At 42.4% G+C, this 20,602-nt stretch overlaps 1 long non-coding RNA gene across 6 annotated transcripts in view; it reads right to left on the bottom strand.

Moving 5' to 3' along the window:
* Window positions 1–773: 773 nt before the first annotated feature.
* LOC144382845 (uncharacterized) overlaps window positions 774–20,602 on the bottom strand; it is a 147,829-nt gene continuing 128,000 nt past the window's right edge. For all 6 annotated transcript variants that reach the window (XR_013450276.1, XR_013450273.1, XR_013450277.1 and 3 more), the window contains exons 2-3: window positions 4,851–5,039; window positions 774–1,888 (exon numbers count right to left, since the gene is read on the bottom strand). This is a non-coding gene — a long non-coding RNA (uncharacterized LOC144382845). The remainder of the gene's footprint in view (window positions 1,889–4,850; window positions 5,040–20,602) is intronic.

The raw sequence follows: 20,602 nt of genomic DNA, 5'->3' as shown, positions 1-20,602 counted from the left end.
TTTTGCTGGAGAGCAAGCCGTGTTCTTCATCTCCCTGTCCACAAAGGGCTAATACAGGTCCAGCATTTGAGATGTCTGCTACACTTAGAGCAGGAAATGGCTTTGGAGAACCTTCTAGTCTGGCTTTCTCATTTTACAAATTGGAAACTGAGGTCATGGCAGGTTTACTTCTTCTCTCCTTAGTCCTCTCTTTCATTCGTGTGTGTGCATGTGTGTATGTGAGTGTATGGATGTATGTGTATTTTCTCTCAGAAGGCTTGGAAACTTGGAGTCTGCACAGTGTTAACATAATTCAGACACTCAATATGGGACTTCTATCTTTCCAGGGTCCTAACTCACCTTCTAGTATGAAGGTGGGGGGTTCAGTAAGAACCAAATTTTATCCTGTGCTGCCTCAAAATGTGCAATTCTTGCCTAAGTGAACTTTACAAACATTAGGAAGTTTTTTGGTGAAAACCTAATGGAAATCTAGTGCATGCCTTCCTACCATCTGCAATAAAATAAACTGAATGTAATGTTCCTTCATGACCCAAGCTTAGTCTAATAAAAAGTTGTGGTAGTCCAGAGGAGCAGGTGTATTCCAGGATATAGACACAGAGGCACACTGGCCCCAGAAGCTACCATCATTTAAAAAAAAAAAAAAAAAAATCCATCACTTAGAATTTAGTGGATTACTTCTTTTTCATATAAATGTAGTGGTTGTTTATCAACTACATACACAGTGCAAAACCGACCTATGACAGAATGACCTTTAGCAGGGCACAGGACTACCCTTAAGGGTTAATGCAGTTTAGGTCAGCCCTGGGGGGCGGGGGGTGAGGGAGGGAACCGTAAGGAGGAAATGGAACAGAACTCAGGTCTGGCGGGTACTTAATATGTGCCCCAAACTTTCACTCATTTCATTTCTTAACTATCCTGTGAGGGAAGAAATATTTTTCTCATTTTACAGATAACAGAACTGAGGCCCCGAAAGACTAAATAACTTGCCCCGGTCCACAGAGCAAAAAGCTAAAAAGTGAGGCTATGACCCAAGCTTGCTGTGGTTCCAGGCCTGCATCTTCCCTCCACACCATGCTGTCCGAGACAACAGAGTCCCTGGGCCTTGGTCCTTGATGCTTCTCCGTTATCATCCCAACGGTTATGTTCTGTGATAGAACAAACCAGCCTAAAACTTCCTGACTTAAAACAATGGCCATTTTATTTGCTCACAATTCTGTAATCTGGGCTGGGCTCAGCCAGGTGACTCTTCTGTTGACCTTGCCAATGGTCACTCTATGGATTCATCCAGCTGTCAGTCAGCAGGGGCCTGGGCTTGGCTGGGCACTGAATAGCTGGGCTTTTCTCCCATGGCCTCTCCACAAAGTGCCAGCAGAGTAACAGAATCCTTATAAGGCAGATCGGGGCTCAGAGCCCAGAAGCAGAACTTCTTAAGTCTTCCCATACAGACACAAGAAGGCGTACAGCATCACTCCACCATTTCTAGTCAGTCAGAATGAGTCACGGGCCCTATTCCAGTTCAAAGAGCGAGGACTACACAAGGGCAAATACAGGGAGATGTGATCACTGGGGGACAGCAGTGTAACGGGTCACCACCAACACTAAAGTTTCCTGTGTTTTCTGTTCCTTATACTCTTATGTCCAGTTTTTCTCTCTTCTCCTGTAAGTTTCTCCACTTTTTCCTACCAGTTCTCGGTTTCCCTGCATTGTAACTGGCCTTCCTTAGTCCGCTGCAGAGGATTCCTTTCCTTCACATCCGGGAACTGACTGATCACATCATGTCAACTCTGTTCTACAGGTCGTCCATCTTTGCAGCTCAGGTGTTGTATCGTCGGAGAGTCCTTTGCTTTTTGGTTGCTGTTTTGCTTTGCTTTTGCACCCGGCCCCAAAGCTGGAAGAATAGTTTAAAGGAAAAGAAGACATCCCTGAATCGAGAAGCAACTTAAGTGGATACACTTCAATGCTTTGCCCTTATAAATAAAATCTAGAACTTGTAACCTTTAGTTTTACCTGCGAGAAGGCAAGATGTCCGGTTCAATGGGCAAGTCAACAAATCGATGTTTACCATGTTTTACATGCCTTAAATTTCAAATCTCAGCCATCATTCACCAGGGCAGAGAAAGAAGAGAGGGCTGCAGGAATCAGATAATTCCCAGCATTACAATTCTGGTCCCCAGCAGGTTGCTTCTTACCTATGGCTAAGATGAGATCAGATTACATTTCCAATGAATCATTCAACCTGTCTGATCACTGCTTTCTGCTGCCAGGAGAGATTCAAGAGTAGCAACAATTAACCAGAGCCAGGAGAACAGGCTGTTCAGATACTACCAGCATGAGAAGGGCAAAGGAAATGAGAAAAAGAAATTTTAAAACACCCCAGGTGAAGATCCTTGCAGAAGGGATCATGGGTTTCCATTTGAAGTCCTGGGGAATTAAAATGAAAGTTAAAAGTTGAAATGTGAATTACCCTTCAAGAGCTTCTAAATTCTTTCACCGACAATGTTTATCATCGTTTCTTTTATTCTGCTCCCTGAGGCCAGCCTTTGGATCCCTGATTGTTGGATTACACCTAGACCAGACATTTAGGTGCAAAAATGAAGGGAATTAAATTCAATTTGGCTATTTATACATCTAAATTGCTCAAGTAAAGGGGGCAATGGAGATAAAATGTCTTCATTATTATTTTAGATTAATTCATTGACTCCAATCTGATCTGTGCTCTATAGTCACAAACATCAAAAGTTGATTGAAAATGTGCATAATTTCATACAGAATGAATTATACATGAATTCATTATAACCCTCACAATGATTTACACAAAATCCAATTAACATTCTATGAAACTTCTGGAGAATCTGACTAGATTCTGATGTTCTCAGGAAGAAAAATAAGTTTATCACTGAAAGTCTTGAAGAAAGCATATGAGATGGGACTAGCCACACTACATATTTAGATATAAGGCCGTATCGTATCATTAAAGTAATTTACTACTGAAAGAAACAATGTATAGACACAGAACACAGACCAGAGTTAGTCCGGAAATTGATCTGGATCCACGTAAGAATTTGCTAGAAAATAAAAATGACATCACCAAAAAGGAACTTGTACAGGAGTAACTGAGTAGGAATTTAAGGAAAATAAAATTAGTCTAGATGCATCCCTCATAGTGTACAACAAAATAAGCCCCAGATACACCAAAAAGTTAAATATTTAAAAATATCTTTCCAAATGCCCAAGCAAGGTGTTAGACCTGTGAATTTAAGACCCAGGATGAGGGGTGCCAGGGTGGCTCAGGTCACAATCCCGGGGTCATGAGCATCTTGCCTTCAGCTCAGGTCATGATCCCAGGGTCCTGGGATTGAGCCCCGCATCGGGCTCCCTGCTCAGCGGGGAGCCTGCTTCTCCCTCTCCCTCTGCTCTCTCTCTTTCAGATGAATCAATCAATCAATCAATCAATATCTCAAACAAAACAAAACAAAAACCAAACCAGGATGACTTTCTAAGCTTAAAATCCTTTTAAGAAATCATAAAGCAAAAGACCCAACTACTAAGATTACATAAAATTTAAAACTTCTATTTGTTAGGGGGGAGAAAAAGCACAAACAACTACTTTTTATTTTTTATTTTTTTATTTTTTTAAAGATTTTATTTATTTGACAGAGAGAAACAGTGAGAGAGGGAACACAAGCAGGGGGAGTGGGAGAGGGAGAAGCAGGCTTCCCACCGAGCAGGGAGCCTGACATGGGGCTCGATCCCAGGACCCTGGGATCATAACCTGAGCCGAAAGCAGCCGCTTAACTGACTGAGCCACCCAGGCGCCCCTAAACAACTACTTTTTAAAAAGCACACTGGGAAGATTACATTCGGGAAATCTGGCAAAAAGTTAGCATCTTTAGAAAAGGCATGATTTTACTACTATAACAGGAGAGAACATTTTCATATTTATTATTTGTTGGTGAAGATTTTCTGTCCATAGCCTTTGTTCAAGGCAGCAGAATTAATCTCCTTAAAATGCCATTTCCTGGGGCGCCTGGGTGGCTCAGTCTGTTAAGCATCTGCCTTCGGCTCAGGTCACTGGATCCCAGGGTCCTGGGATCGAGTCCCGCATTGGGCTCCCTGCTCAGCGGGGAGCCTGCTTCTCCCTCTCCCTCTGCCGCTCCTCCTGCTTGTTCCCTCTCTCTCTCTCTGTCAAACAAATAAATAAAATCTTTATTAAAAAAAAAAAAAAATTTCCTTATGACATTTCCTTGTAACAAGAGTACAGCAATTCTGTCGCTTACCATTCTCTGACCTCAGCCATTTTAGTACATATATACTTGACATATCCCTATACCATCTGCACACAATATTTATTTAATAATTTTCTTTAAATCAACTCTGTTTCACTTAAATGAACTTTGTTCTAGCCAATAATTTCTGTGACATCATTGTTAGATGTTAAAATTTAAATCAGTAAACCTTGAGCAAAGCAAATGATCCGACCCTCCACAATGTGGGTGAGCCTCACCCAATCTGGTGAAGGACTTGAGAGAAAAGACTGAGGTCCTCCAAAGAAGGAATTCTGCCTCCGGACTGCCGTAGGATTCAAGATTGCAACATCAGCTCCTGCTATAATTTCCAGCCCGATCACCTGCCCCGCAAATTTTGAACTTGCCAACTTCCTCACTCACAAGAGCCGACTCCTTAAAAAAATGCCCACCCTTACCCCTTTGTGTGTGTGTGTGTGTGTGTGTGTGCATCTCCTATCCTATTGGTTCTGTTTCTCTGGAGAACCCTAATACCCTTACCAGCCTTCGGGAGCACCGACTTTCCAAATCGCATTCAAATGTCTTGGCCTAGATGCCCATGCTTACCTCAATCTAGCTCTTCCTTCTGATTCCATGTTCATTTCATGTGACTTCCCAGTGTGTACTCCGCGTTACTCCAGCTGGTCACCTCACATCTTTATCTGTGCTCCGCATTCTGCCGAGAATGCCTCGCTTTGCCTGCCAGTCCTTCCCTGTTCCTGCCTTTGGGGCCTGGATACATTTCCACATGAGGAGCTGAGGAAGAAATAAAAGGCGGAATGAGATCCTCGCACCTAGACATATGCAAAACCAGCTTTGGCAAGGAAGGTTTCATCTCGTGTGCCAATTCTGACCAATTGGTGGCAGTTACTTGGAACGTTTTAGGAAGGATTCAGAGGCTGTGTCTGTCAGAAAGCATGCGGGGATCTATTAGTGATGTCTGACAGTAGAAGGGCCAGGGTGGTAATAAACTTCCTACGTAACTGCCACCTCTGGCTTGGTTATTAAAGGAAACTGGCCAAGAGTATTTTCCTGGGCCCTTTCCAATTGCCTATCCAAACAAGGTATTAGATCTATAAATTTTTTTTACAAAAACTAATCTACATTTACATATGTAGAGAAAGTCAACAAGAGCATTGAAACAAAGGAAGGAGTACAGAGAACAGGCTACATTTGCCTCCCAAACATCTCCTTTTCCACAGAGTACCAAATGTTAAGACAGAATATGCCTGCTGGGGCGAGTGCTTTTGGGAATACAAACAACCCAAGATGTCAGTTTAGCACTTCCTTGACCATGCTGCCCAGCACCTGGACACTGGGACCTCCTCATAAATGCCTTTGCCCCAGTTCTCTTGCGGCAGCAGAAGTTGCATTGGTCCCTCCCCCACATCCCTGCCTTCCCACCCCTGAACTGCTGAAATGAGAACAGGAGCAACCCTGTTCAGCACACCAAGGTCAGAGTAATTGATACAGATCTTCCTGAAAGTCAAACCAAAACTGTCCTAGTAGAAAATCACACTACGCCTGGTTTTCAGTGGCTCTTTCCCATAGTTTTTAAGGTTGGGGTGGGGGGAGCATGATTATTTGTGCAGCTGCTTTAGGTTACTTTCATTCATTCTGGACTTGAGCACTTCTTTCCAACAGGACAGTGTGATAGGCACTAAAGATACAAAGAGAAATCGTATTTGGTCTCTGCTTTCAGGGAGCTCCTAGCATAATTGATAGTCAAAGAATATTCAGAAACATTATCTTAGACCAAGGTCAGCAAACTTTTTCTGTCAGATAATAAATGTTTTCAGCACTGCAGGTCATGTGTTCTCTGTTGCAACTGCTCAACTGTGCTCAGTTGTAATACAAAAACAGTCATAGACAGTACTTAAATAGATCGTCATGGCTATGTTCCAATAAAAATTTGTCTACAGAAAAAGGCTGCTGGCCAGATTTGGCCTTTAGTTTGCTAATCACTGCCTCAGACTTATTGGGCAAATTAGGACCTGAGATGAACATCTCTCAAAGGAAAAGGTAAAAAAAAAAAAAAAAAAAAAAAAAAGTGGCTCCGCTTTTGGTTAGTGTGGTTGCTTGAGTAATCAGAACCTTATTCCTTGATGGTGATTTTTAAAAATTTATTAAAACTCCAAATAAGATCTATGGCATCTCCTGTGAATATGTGAGGAAATAAAGCAGTTACATTTAATAACAGAATGACTTTATTCACTTAAAAATATTTAAGGAGGGGAAGACGAACCACGACAGACTATGGACTCTGAGAAACAAACTGAGGGTTCTAGAAGGCAGGGGGGTGGGGGGATGGGTTAGCCTGGTAATGGGTATTAAAGAGGGCATGTATTGAATGGAGCACTGGGTGTTATATGCAAACAATGAATCATGGAACACTACATCAAAAACTAATGATGTAATGTATGCTGATTAACGTAACATAATAAATGAAGGTTTTCCCTTGATGGCAAGCAAACACACACACACACAGCCCACCATGCCGATTCCAAGGCACCCTGAGTCGGTATGTCAGGAACAGAGGATAATATAACAGGAAAGAAAGCTGCAAAATTTTAAAAAAATTTTAAAGAAAGAAAGAAACCATGCTCCCACAATTTGTATAATATACCTAACTCATAAACACACAAAAGGAGAGTTGCCCAGAAAGTGAGGAAAAAGCAGGGGGAGACTCCCAGATGCTAACAACAGGGGAAGCTCTTCCCACCCCTGGGACTGCCTGGAGGGAGAAGGGGGGTGCAAGTGGGGGGCTGTCCTCAAGGAAGACAAAGATTTGCTGCAGGTACACATGACAGCCACCAGAGGACGAGGGAGCGCAGGCCAGGGAAGTGCAGGGCACTAACTTGGAGAAGGACCAGCACACTTGGGTCTATACAATCTAAAGTGTGTGTGTGTGTGTTACTGCATTAATTCATATCCGTTTATTTATTTAGTACAGGCAGATCTCAGAGATCGTGCAGATTTAGTTCCAGGCCACCACAATAATGCAAATGCCACCATAAAGCAAACAATTCAATAATTAATATTTTTCTGGAAGTCATTTTTTTCTGGTTTCCCAGTGCACACAAAAGTTATGTTTATTACACTACACTGTCATCTAGTAAGTGTACAATAGCATTATCTCTAAAAAAATAAAAATTAAACCATGTTGAATTAAAAAATATGTTCTTGCTAATAAATGCTAACCGTCGTCTGAGCTTTTAGCACGTTGTAATCTTTTAGCTGATGGAAGGGTCTTGCTTCAGTATTTGCTGACTGATCAGGGTGGTGGTTGATAGAAAGCTGTGGCAATTTCTTCAAAGAAGACAACTACGAAGGTTGCCGCCTCAGCTGACCCTTCTCGTCACAAAAGACTTCTCTGTATCGGGCAGCGCTGTGGAGGGATGTGAAGAAATTGGAGCGCTGTTGGGTGGGAATGTGAAACAGCATAGCTGCTGTGGAAAACGGTGTGGAGGCTCCTCCAAAAATTAAAAAGAGAGATACCATATGATCCGGTAATCCCACTTCTGCATATGTATCGCCCAAAACTGAAATCAGGATCTGAAAGGGGTACCTGCACTTCGAGTTTCATAGAGCACTATTCTTAGTAGCCCACGAGAGAAAGCCATCCAAATGTCCACCAACGGATGGATGGGTGGGCTCAGAGAATATGGTATGAATGAGTAAAGAAAACGTAACATTATTCTTAAAAGAGAAAGAAATTCGGTCACACGCTACAATATGGATGAACCTTAAGGATAGTATCCTATGTAAAATAAGCCAGTCATACACACACACACACACACACACACACACACACACCAGATATTGTCTGATGCCTCTTATATGAGATCTCTAAAGTTGGTGAAAAATAAAATAAAAATTAAAGCAGTCCAACTCCTACAAACAGAAAGTGGACCCGTGGCTGCCACGGGCTGAGGAGTGAAAGGAATGGGTGGTTATTGCCTGGGTATAGAGTTTCAGATTTGCAAGATTAAAATTTCTAGCAATCTCTTGCTCAACTATGTGAATTTAGTTAATAATACAAAACTACCAAACTTAAAAAGAATTAAAAGGGTAGATTTCATGTCATGTGTTTTTTACCACAATTTGAAAAAAAGAAAGAAAAGGAAATGTGAGTTTTGGGATTTGAGTGGGGGGGAATTAGACTTGAGCTCTGTCTCCGACCAATGACTTCACCTCTCTACATTTCGGTTGAAGGAGTTGATCTAAATAATTTTTAAAGGTTCTACCCAGTTCTAAAATCTAATTGCTTTATAATTATAAAGAGAATATCTTAGCCATTGACTCTAAGACAAAGACCTTTATAGTACAAAATGTTGACCTCCTTATCTTCCAAAAAATCCCTCCACTCCACCTTGTCAATCGTATCAGACAGACAATCAATTCACATTGGATGCTCAGTGATCAGCATCTCACTAAAGTAATTCATGCTGAAAACAACATGATGATAACTTGAAAAAGGACAATATTGACCTCAAGCCGAAGGAGGACCAAATTTTAAATATTCATATTATGCTCATTTTATTTTTGATCACTAATCTTTACTGGATGTGTATGAGAAAGATGAGAGCAAAGGTCATTAGAAGAAAGAAAACTATCTCTGAAATGATCCTGATATCAGGTGAAGATCATCTGAATGCAGGAAGTACTAGAGGGATGGAAAGGAAGGAGCAGAATTACGACAGGTTGAGGATGGAACTTGGTGGGTATTAGACAGCAAAGGATCAGAGGATTTTCTAAGGTTTCAGTCTGGAGGGATGGGGGTAACAATGAAACAAGCAATGTTTGTAGAAAGGAAGGTGCCTATGTCGAAACACACAGGAGAGAGATTGGGTCCTGGGATGAAGAGGCATCCTGGGGAGACTGCATGGGTCCTTTTACATAGTGTTTGAAGAGAGACAAGAGCAGCAAGGCCTGGACCGATCCTTGGGGCACAGCGGCAGTTAAGCCAAAATCCTCACACTTGCAGCAGGTGTCTTCGGTGTTACAGAGTGTAATGAATAAGAAAGCTTATGAACGAGGAAGAAGAGGCCCTGGCAGGGGTGTAAACAAGGAGGAGGAAGTAACCAAGACAGAGAAATGAAGCCAAAGGGGCCAAGGGTGAGACAAAAGAGCGCCCTGCAGCAGAAGTCAGAGGAAGGGGCTGGTGGGGAGGTGTTGGTTAGTGTATCTTTGCTGCCAGAAAGGTATGGGAAGGAGGACATCCAAAGTGAGAAAATTCCTGAAAAGGCAGGAAGGGAAAGATTTCCAGGCTCAGACGAGAGAATCAAGTTTGGAAATCGAGGAGGGAACGGTGGAAGGATGAGTGTAGAAAGAAAGGTTATTTGTTGGAATGAATGGCCACAAGCCACAGCAAAAAAACTTTGCTAGCTCAAGTAGAAAGGAATTTATTTGGAAGGGTTTGGGGCAACTCCCAAAATGCATACGAAGACCAGATAACCAGACTCGGCAAGAGGGCTGAACCAAGGGAGACTGGGCCTAAAAAAGACAGGTGAGCTCAAAGCACAGCATGAGCTTGGGTTAGGCCCCATCACTGGTACTAGACACGTACCAAGGACACAGGTGTCATCTGGTCTCCTCTACTGTCACCTCAAAGCTCTGAAATCCCCAACTGTCCTCCCAAGATTCAAAAGCCCGGTGCCAAGTGTCTTCTTAGCTAACCCTCCATTATCTGCCCACTCTCCCCCCGCCATGACTTCTAAGAGCACCTGACTATTCCGTTTTCTGAGACATACTTGATGTCCCACCAGATACCCAGGGCAGACATTCTTTCAAAAAATAAGGCTCTTACAAAAAGAAAATAAAACAAATGAACCAAAAGCCTCATACAGTCAAAAGTAGCCAAAACAAGAGACACTTGTCTACCACTTCCCACGTCGCCAATTCCCAGACCTGCATTTCAAAACCAAAAGCAAAACAACGTATATGATGCAAAAGTCTTCTGCCTCACATAAAAACAGTCTGCCTTCGTACCGCCGAAAACACTCTACTTCCCAGAGCAAGCCATTAAAATCTCTCCACTCTATCTAAGCTCCAGCCCCAAGACCCCCGACTGACACCCTTTCCTTTGGTTTGCATTCTCTAGCAAGCTTGTTCTGGTATTTTGCAAACCACAAAGCAGTGACAAAGTCAGACAACACTAATGCATGTGTAAACTTGGTGGAAAGAGATTGAAAAGGAAGTTAAAACACTGACATGATACAATAAGGAAGGAAACGCTCTGTAATGGCTTTAGTTCTCTTCTCTGTGGCAGGTCTCCGCTGTGGGTAACATCAACGGCTTCCCTACGCCAGAGCCCCCTCCATGTCTACTTTGCCTTCAGCCAGCACTTTTGCAGCTGGGGACATTTAATCCTCGGGGTGAGCCTGTGACCCTCAATGTCACACATGAAGATGTCGGTTCTGGGTTATCCCGCGTGTATAGGGTTACAACAGCCTTTCAGAACTGCCTTTCACTAACTTTTTCTTTCTTTTTAAAACATCCTTTGGTTTTATATCGGGCAAGAGCAAAAATAAGATTACTTGATAGTAAATCGCCCCTACCGTACAATTACAAAATGCTGCTCTTTACCACATTGTAAGATTTCAATACGCAGCCAGCCTATTTCTGATTTCTTCATGGGGACTAATGTGATATAATAATAAAGATGGCTGTATCCCCACCAGGTAATTCAAATCCCCACTTAAATCCTCCACAAGGGGCCCCAACTTTCCTCTTGTCAAAATAAAGACTAAGACGCAAGATGGTTTAGGAACAAATGAAAACTCCATCGCCTTCAACCAAACTCTAGCTCTATCTGTGTAAATAGTAAGCAGTATTTCCCTCTGATTCAACCATCTTTCATTTAAAGAACTATTTCACACTTGAAATTCTTACACCATATGAAGTGTTATGGGATAAACTGCGTTCCTCCAAAATTGATGTTGATGTCCTAACCCCAGGTAACTCAAATGTGAATGTATTTGAAGATAGGGCCTTTTAAAGAGTGATTTAGCTAAAAGGAGACAATTAGGGTGAGCCTAATCCAATCTGACTGATGTCCCAATACGAAAAGGAAATTTGGACACACAAAGGGACACCAGGGACATATACACAGAGAAAGAAGGCAGCCATTTGTAAGCCAAGGAGCAAAGCCCCAGAAGAAACCAAAGCTACCTCTACCTTGATCTTGGATTTCCAGGCTCCAGAACTGTAGGAAAATACATTTCTGTTGTTTAGCCCCAGTCTGTGGTACTTTGTTATGGCAGTCCTAGCAAACTCATACAGCAACCCGTTCAAAGAGACCAACTGAATTATTAGTAAAGAAAACAGTGTATGAATTGCCATCTACTTTCATCGGTGTTTTAAATATTTTTCCCATGTCATGAGTGGATGGATTTTGTAATTCCCAGTAGGAAAACATACTTGAAAAGCCTAATGGCAAATCAGTTGTAAAATGTTTTTGCTGTGTCGGGGCAGGCAGTAAGGACTATCTTCCAAGTCCCCCGACTTACTTTATTAGAAGGCCAGATACATGCTGGCTGCTTGCATGACTGTGTCCCTCGTTAAGTGATCTGTGTTGTTTTTCTTTCAGCAAAGGCTTTATTTGTTTAAAAGACATGAGTCTTGACTTCCAAATTCAAGTGACCATTTGCAGATAAGATTCATAAGTGTCCTAGGTCCACTGCCCCCACCTCAGACTCTAAGACAGGGAGTGTTGTACAGGTGACTTATGAATGAAGCAATCCCAAAGGCAAATTAAGTCAGAAGATCAGGAAAATAAAAAGGAGGAAGCCAAATAAGGACATGTCTTCAAGCAAAGTTTTACAGATAATCACTTCAGGTTTATCCCACGATGAGGATCACTGGATCATGAGAGTATAATTTGCACCTCAGCCCTGTCCTGACCCAAGGCAACAGCCATGGAACTTTCAAACTCCCAAATCCATCAGTCACTGGCTTAGGGGATAGGAAATTGCCAGACTGTACCAGGCCAATCCTTTGGGGGGAAAAAAAGAGCTTCAGAGGCTGTCTATTGGGAGCAAAAGCGCCTCAAAGTCCTGGGGCCCCAAAAATAAAATAAAAGGGACTTGAGGAGGTCTGGTGGGGATACCAGCATTATACATCACAGTAAACACTGAATCATTCTGTTTCTTCAACTCATCTGTAAGATTATGGGTCGTATTCTGGAAGGTCACCTACACTTTTGGAGTCTGCATTGCTTTAAGAACTTCAGCATCACTCAGATTTTTATTAGGCCCAGATAATCCTATCATTGCTACCATGCCCCGCCTCCTATTCCAGGCATTCCTTCCTCAGGGAAACCAGCTGAAATGAGCTACCTGAGCTCTAGAGTCTCTGTGTTCCCTCTTCCTCTGCCCCGCCCCCCACCTTCTTCTCAAACCTTCTTCACCCGGCCCATCCTCTTTCTGAGGGTCTCTCTCTCTCTCTCTCTCATCACATCCTTCACTCCTACTCTCTGATGTTCTACATTTTTCTGGACTCTTGGTTGGATTTCTTTCAGCACTGTGCTGGCATCCTTATTGTAATCTGGTTGACAAACAAGAACAGTATCATGGGCTGATTTTCCCCAGGGTCTCAGAAGAATGCGTGCTTTCTCCTCCCACCTCGGGCTGGGTTGAATTAGGACTTACATTCCTGTCTCTGTCATGGCCTCCAGTGGGAGCATTCACGGTTTTGCAGTCTGAAAGGTCCCTTGATTTCTTGGCCTTTATATTGACTAATTAAGAATTTGGCTTAATAGGATACAGCAAAAGTAGGCATAAGAGAAATGTGAGTCATATGCTGATACAATTTCTCTGTGCCTGTGGGGCCTGCTCAGGCCTAATCTTTACATACTGCTTGGATACGGTGATGCTTTGCTGAATGGAATAGATACACAGGTCATAATGAGTAACTCAGGGCCTAGGGTCACCTGGTTTTCCATAACCAAGAGTTCAGTTTTTATCAAGGCCCAATATCAACCCCAAAGCTCTTTCTGTAGAAGAGAAGAAATTCCTGCTAAAAAGTAACTTGACTAAATCCTCAGTGGTCTGAGATTCTCCTCTTGGGCTTTGTCATTGTCTCCTCCAGTATCTTGATATACTTCCAAAACTTTAAGTGCCATTTATTGGATCTGCTTAGACTGCAATCTGGACCATCTAGGGAAAATTGTTGTGGATCCCATTCCAATTGGGACACTGTATTAATTTTCTAGGGCTGTTCTGTTGTAACAAATTACCACAAACTCAGTGGCTTCGAACAGCAGGAATTTATTCTCGTACCGTTCTGGAGGCCAAAAGTTAAAAATCAAAGAGTTGGAAGAGTTGGCAAGGTTGGTTTCTGCTAGAGGCTCTGACAAGAATCTGCTCCATGCTCCTCTCCTAGATGTTGGTGCCTGTGGCAATCTTTGGCGTTCTTGGCTTGTAGATGAATCACTCCAATCTCTGCCTCTGTCTTCCCATTGGCCTCCCCTCTGGGTCTGTTTGTATCTTTCCCTTTTCTTATAAAGATATTTATCATTGGATTTAGGGTACATGTTTCTATAAGGATGATCTAAATCTAGGATGGTTTCCTCTAAGATCCTTGACTTAATTATGTCTGCAAAGACTCCTTTTCCAAATAAGATAACATTTACGGGTCTTGGGATTTAGGATGTGGACATATATTTCAACCCACCAGAGAATTATTTCTGATTACTCAGTTATTAGCTTTAAATATCCATCCAAATAGAACATATATTCTTACTAGTACACAATACAAGGTGGAGGAAACAAAGGAAACCTGTCTTTTACTTTGGAAAAAAATACCCCAACATCTCTAAGACTATGAGGTAGTAGGGATTTCACAGAATTTATGTCCCTTTCCATGACATACATATGTTTTACTAAGGCCAAAGAATTTTCTTGTATTCATATTCTAGCAGCTCATGTCACCAGTATATTTGGCCCATGTTATATGTTATGAATGAGTGAGACAGTCATGCCTCTGTAGACTAAATTGTGGCATGGAGCCGAACAGCTGAAATAATTCTGAGGTAAGATGGTTATGACATGCTGTTAGATATCTACCTACGTAAAATAAACTATCCCAGTGGATCAACAGGAGGACTTTTATTGCTTTGCTCCTCGAAAGAGATCACCTCCAAATAATAAATGCAATTGGAGTTGCCACCTGCTAAGCTTTAACAATTCATTTTCATTCTCCAAGACCAATCCAAGATCAGTTGACCTGGCCAAACCTGAGAGTTAAGTAAAAACAAAATAGAAATCACCATCCTCACATCTTGAGCCCTACTTAATGCCCATCACCCAATGTGATGAGCACTGGGTATTACACACAACCGATAAATTATTGAACACTATGTCTGAAACTAATGATGTACTATATATGTTGGCTAATTGAATTTACATAAAAATTAAAAAAAAAAAAACATCATCCTCATATTTTCCCAGAAAAAAAATTTGGGGGGGTAGCATTAAATTTAGACATTTCTCCATAGAAATTGTAATATCTTTGCATTATTAGTTTGATAGCTAAAGGGAGCTCCATAGGCTTCAACTTGGCTCTTCTTACCTTAATAGCTCTTGTATCAAAATCTGGAAGGCCAATTCTTCCAGGATAGAGGGTATACATAGCAACTACATGCTCACCAACCAGATAATTGATTTTGTATCAGATAAAAGGGTTTGTGATCTACTAAAACTATGAGAAGCATTTGTGAATTAAAACTCCATTTGTTTCTTGACCCTTGTAAGACTCTATTATGACCAGTACAAAGCAATGGTACACTGAGATCCCAAGAATTGATGTTACATATAGCGAGTGTCCAGTGACCCTCGGAAGATTTGAGTAGCTCATTCTCTTTAGGGGGAAAAACCAAAAAACCTGCTACATAGCTGAAGGGAAGTTAAATAAAAGATTTAATCTGTGTATTTCTGACTTTTTTTTTCAAAACCTCAAAGGTATTCAGTCCGAGAATCAGGCAGTGAGGTATGACATTTTGATCCAAATTCTATTTTCTCCCGACCAGGAGCTACTTTTCAATTATAAGAACCACGGGAAAGGGGATTTCCACTTTGGAGAAGATGGACTCTTCCCAATATTTTTCAATATGGACTCTTCTCAATATTTTTCTCTGTTCCTCTTACTAAGTACAACTAAAAATCCTGGATGTCTTCTCTATTTAAAGGGGAAACAGAAAAATCCACAAATACAGTTGGAGACTTCAACACCCCTGTCAACACTTGATGAAACAACTCAATAGAAAATCAGCCAGTATAGAGAATACAAGATACCCTCAACCAAGAGGATCTAATTGACATTTATAGAATACTCCACCCAGCAACTGCAGAACACACATTTTTTTAATTGCCTGTGAGACACATACCAAGATAGACCATGTTCTGGGCCATAAAACAAACCTCAACAAGTTTAGAAGAACTGCAGTGATACAGAGTGTGCTGTCTGACCACAGCAGCATTAAACTAGACATCACTCATGGAAAGAAAACAGGAAAGTCTTCCAACACTTAGAAACTAAAAACACACTTATAGATAATACATGGATCAAAGAGGATGTCTCAAGGGGGAAAAAAAACAAAACATTAACCTGTATGAAATTATGTAAACCCCTCATTCCTTCTTTTCAGCTCTCTGGGGTATGAGGGCAGCTGTCTCATTCTATCTTTCTGGAAGATTCCTTGCCCAATGAGCCTTCTAATGGTAGAGACACCATGGCCCCAATACTGACAGTCAGTGGGCACTTTTTTCCATATTACCACGTGCAATAATTACATCAGTTATTTAAATATTTAAATGTGGCTTTCAGAATCCTGTTTCTTAAGAGAAAAGAAATTTTATTATCTTCAGCCACACCTCAGCCAGATAGACAACCCCAGATAGCCACTGCTATTCTATCCCCTTAGATTATACTGCCTTCAAGACACTCCTGGATCCCACACTGTAGATCACTGGGTGTAAGGACGCTTGGTTTCATACAGTGGAGTCCAACTCTGCCTATGGAGACTTGGTAACTTCCAGAACTGATGGGAAGCTGGGTAACCAAGCTTTGAAACTCAGCTAGGACGAGGAGAGACCAGACAACAATAAGTATAAGCATCTCCTTCCACATAACTATCCTTTTAGGACATCTCCGCCAGCAACACTATCACTAGACCTCAACATCATCATTGCAGGACTCTGGATGCTGCCATAGCACCCCCCCACCCCCGAATAATGTTCCAACTCTCTCTACAGGACATGACCACTCATTTAGGAATAAACGTCCCAGACAAGAACATCCATCTGGCCCCCATGCCACCAAGTCAGGATTCACAACTGCATTTACTTGCTTTCACCCTAATAATTATGCTGTCTTGTTTCCCAAGGACGGCCTTTAAGATCTCGGTAAATTCGAAGTGTGGAGGTAAATGATGGGTGGATAGAGGAGATGAAATTGATGGGCTAAAGAAGGTGGATTAAAAATAATCTATTATTAAATTCTTTATTTGCCTCTACCCATTGATTGGCAGAAGGGATGGAATGCCCAGGCCAAATTTTATGGTGAAATTTACTGTATTACCTTACTGAAAAGACCAGGAGTAGATCTGACTTTAATTGATAATTATTCAAGAGTTCAACGGTCCAGACCTTGGTTTTTGTCTGCTTCTCAGAATACATCCTCTCACCTACGCCTCAGACTCAGTCTTCTACTCCACATGGTGACAAGAAACCTGCTGCTTCCCTGGGGTCCTGGTCCTCTCAGCTTTAAGCCAAGTAATAATAAGAAGAAGGGTCTCAAGGGTCTCTTTCATTTGAGTTCAGCAAACCCTCAGTGTTTCTCACTATGTTAGCCCCGGACACATTCCCTAAACCCTAACCTGTCACCACAGTCAATATGATGTTCTGCATTGATTGGCCAGGCTGGACCAATTCCTAACTTTTGGAGGGGTCTAGAGCAAGATTATAAGTAGAGGCCCCTATAATATATGTCAAATTATTTTAAAATTATAAATCAAGTGACATGTTAAATAAAATATATTCTACCCTCTTAACAATATACTTTAACAATAACCTGGGAGGAAGGTCTGCATTTAGAATTCTCAGACTCCTTAGAGGCCTGCTCTGGAATATGGGCATCATGGAAAAGGGTAGCCCAAAGCCTGATGAATTCTCTTTCCTTTCTTGCCTCTGGCCTACGGCCTGATGAATTATCTTTCTTTTCTTGGCTCTAGCCTGTAGCCATATGTACACATGTGGTCACTCTGGCATGCACATCCATACTTGGTCCACAATGCCACAAACAGCTAGCTATTAACCACCCAGGTGAGCACATACCAGCTGCCTTGTCTGCTCTCAGGAGAGGGAAGAGGCCACCATGTGACTTGGAAGCAGGTAGAGATGTTTAGGCAGGTCATTTGGGATCCTGGATACTTAGATCTAGAACATGGACAAAAACGGGAAGTGGGGGGTCCTGTTGGGCATATCAGCTGGGCTCAGTGTATTCTCCACAGTGCAGATGAATATGATGCAGGAAGGCTGAAGCAGGACCCAAGATAGGGTCCTACTTGCACAGATCTGGGGGCAGTGCTGAGTAGAGGGTCAGCTTCTTGTCCTTCCTTATAGCCAGGAGTGAAATCAACACCACAGGAAGCACAGGGCCATTGAATGAAGATCTAGGAGTGGTCGTCCAGAAAGAAATTAGAGATCGCCCTCAGACTTTGGATAAATGGATATCGGGTGGCCAGGAAATAGCAAACGCCAACTGCACACATGACTTTAAATATGCTTTAAAATTGGACAGGTGTTTTTGGCTCCCACTTTGTCGCTCTTCTGGGTCCACTGTGGGTCAGTTTGGTTTCCTTCCAATTTAAATTTCACTGCTTGCCTCCATTAGCCCCGTGCCTTTCTCTGCTGCGCTAGTGATCCCGGGCTCTGACCCAGGCAGAGATTCCACTGGACTCTCTCATGGAACATCACCCCAGCCACAGCCCATTACCTCTCATCCGAACGATCGTAACTGCCTCCTTATGGGTCCGGTTCTCTGAATCCTGTTTCTTCCCTCACCCGTACACCCGACACTCTACCCCTCACTGCTGCTGCCTTCTATCAACAGACATTTTCCGTTCTGTAGTCAGAGCAAGAATCTTTTAAAAATAATTTTTAAAAACCTAAATGTTGCACCTGCTATGAAGACCCCTAGCCCTCAGGACAGCGCTGCCCCTCAGTGTGTTTGGCAAAGCCTGCATGGTCTGGTCCAGGTTAACCCCTCCTCAAACACCTCTCTCCGCTCTGCCCCACGGGCCCTCCCTCCCCAGTTGTGGGGGATTTCTTTCACTTCTTTGGATCTCTCTCTCTCTCTGTCTGTCTCTCTCCCTCCTTGTCTTGACTATCTTATCTCCATAGTTTCACAAAGTATTTTCCCTCTCCCAAATCCATTTACATCTCATTCCTTTTACTTTAATTAAATAAATACTCATCATACTTTAGCTTTTAACATAAAAGTAATAACCTCTGGGATACCATCCCTGACTCACCAATACAGGGTGTGTTCCCCAAATGCAGAACCCCACAGAGGATGCAGCCTCATGGCAAGTCAGATCATGTGTATAATGACACATTCCTAAATTAGGCAAATTCATGAGGAATGTCATCTTCAGTTCTCAACAGAACTCTATGGGGTGCTTGCTTTTATTCCTGCTTGGAAGATGGGGACTCTGAAGCCTAAGGACTCAGGGACTTCTCCAAGGCCAAGACTACATAGGTAGCAATGGGAGGTGCCAATTTTCTCTCCAAATACCATGAACATCAGCCTATTATTTGCATCCCTGGTGTGTCCCAGCCTTCCCGACAGTAGAGAGATCATGGTTTCCGTAATTCCTAACACATCCTCCTTAAAAGCCCAGGCTGGAGCTGGCTGAAGCTGCCAAGAAAACAGCCAATTAGTGCTCTGTTTGGGGTTCCTTTGCCTCTGTATTACTGCACTCCTTGAAGACTCCTTCCTTTGTTTATCCACTGAAGTTCAGCAGACCCCCTGGGGCTTGCTCCAACATGGAATCATAATAATTAGTCCAAAATGACAATTCTATTATACTTTCACTTTTATCTCCGGAGATGCCCAGACACCTTGCCAACACTCAGTCTGTACTTTTGTCTGAAGATGGGACCAACTGTGGGAGGAAGTGGGAAGTCCCTTTATGGAAGCAAATGTTGTAAAAGAAAATTGGTATCTGGTTCCTGCCCCTTGTGCATGCATAATATGTGGGGGTTAACTGAATGCACTTGTAATTTATAACTCTATGCTGACAGATAAAAGCTTGGCAAAGGCAATTTTAGGACGGGGAGAGGGATATTTGTTGTATCTGGAGTGCTCTAGGTCTCAGAATTTGATTGTAAGTCAACTTATTCATGGCAATCAACTTGGAATGAAGGGTTTCATGGGATGTAGGACTTCCGGTGATAAAGCTGGGACAGTCCAGAGCAAAATAAGATGCGCTGGTTGCTTTACCTAACACAGATACCAGCTACGTACCAAGGTTTGGCAAATGACCTGCCACCTATGAAGTTTTATTGGGATACAGCCATGCCCATCTAATTATGAATGGTCTATGAGTGATGTCCCACTAGGCTAGCAGAGCCCAATCGCTGTTTAGAGGGAGACCATATGGGCCATAGCGCTGAGCATACTTGGACCTAGCACTGCACAGAAAATTTTGTCACATCCTGATCTATATTTCACTTAGAAAAGATCTTGAAGGGGCGCCTGGGTGGCTCAGTCGTTAAGCGTCTGCCTTCGGCTCAGGTCACAATCCCAGGGTGCTGGGATCGAGTCCCACATCGGGCTCCCTCTCTGCGGGAGGCCTGCTTCTCCCTCTGCCGCTCCCTGCCACTCTGCTTGCTTGTGATTCCTCTCTCTCTCTCTCTGTGTCAAATAAATAAATAAAATCTTTAAAAAAAAAAAAAAAAAGAAAAGATCTTGAAGACGATGTATGCAAAGATGTCTAAAGATTTTGGGGCACCTGGGTGGCTCAGTCAGTTAAGGGTCTTACTCTTGATTTCGGCTCAGGTCATGATCTTAGGGTGGTGAGATCAAGCCCCGGGTCAGACTCCACAGTCAATGGGGAGTCTGCTTCTCTCCTTCTCCCTCTCTCTCTGCCCCTTCCCCCACTTGTGTGCTCTCTCTCTCTCAGATAAATCAATCACTCAATCAATCACTCAATCAATCAATCTTAAAAAAAAAAAAAGATGTCTAAAGTATTCATCAGAGATAACAAAACCCACATTCTTTCACTTTATGATCAACCACCATAAAATGGCTTTATA

The sequence above is a fragment of the Halichoerus grypus genome, chromosome 8 (genome assembly GCF_964656455.1).
Source record: "Halichoerus grypus chromosome 8, mHalGry1.hap1.1, whole genome shotgun sequence".
Lineage (NCBI taxonomy): Eukaryota > Metazoa > Chordata > Mammalia > Carnivora > Phocidae > Halichoerus > Halichoerus grypus.
The sequence above is the reverse complement of the archived record's forward strand: the minus strand, read 5'-3'. Positions and strand labels throughout refer to the sequence as shown.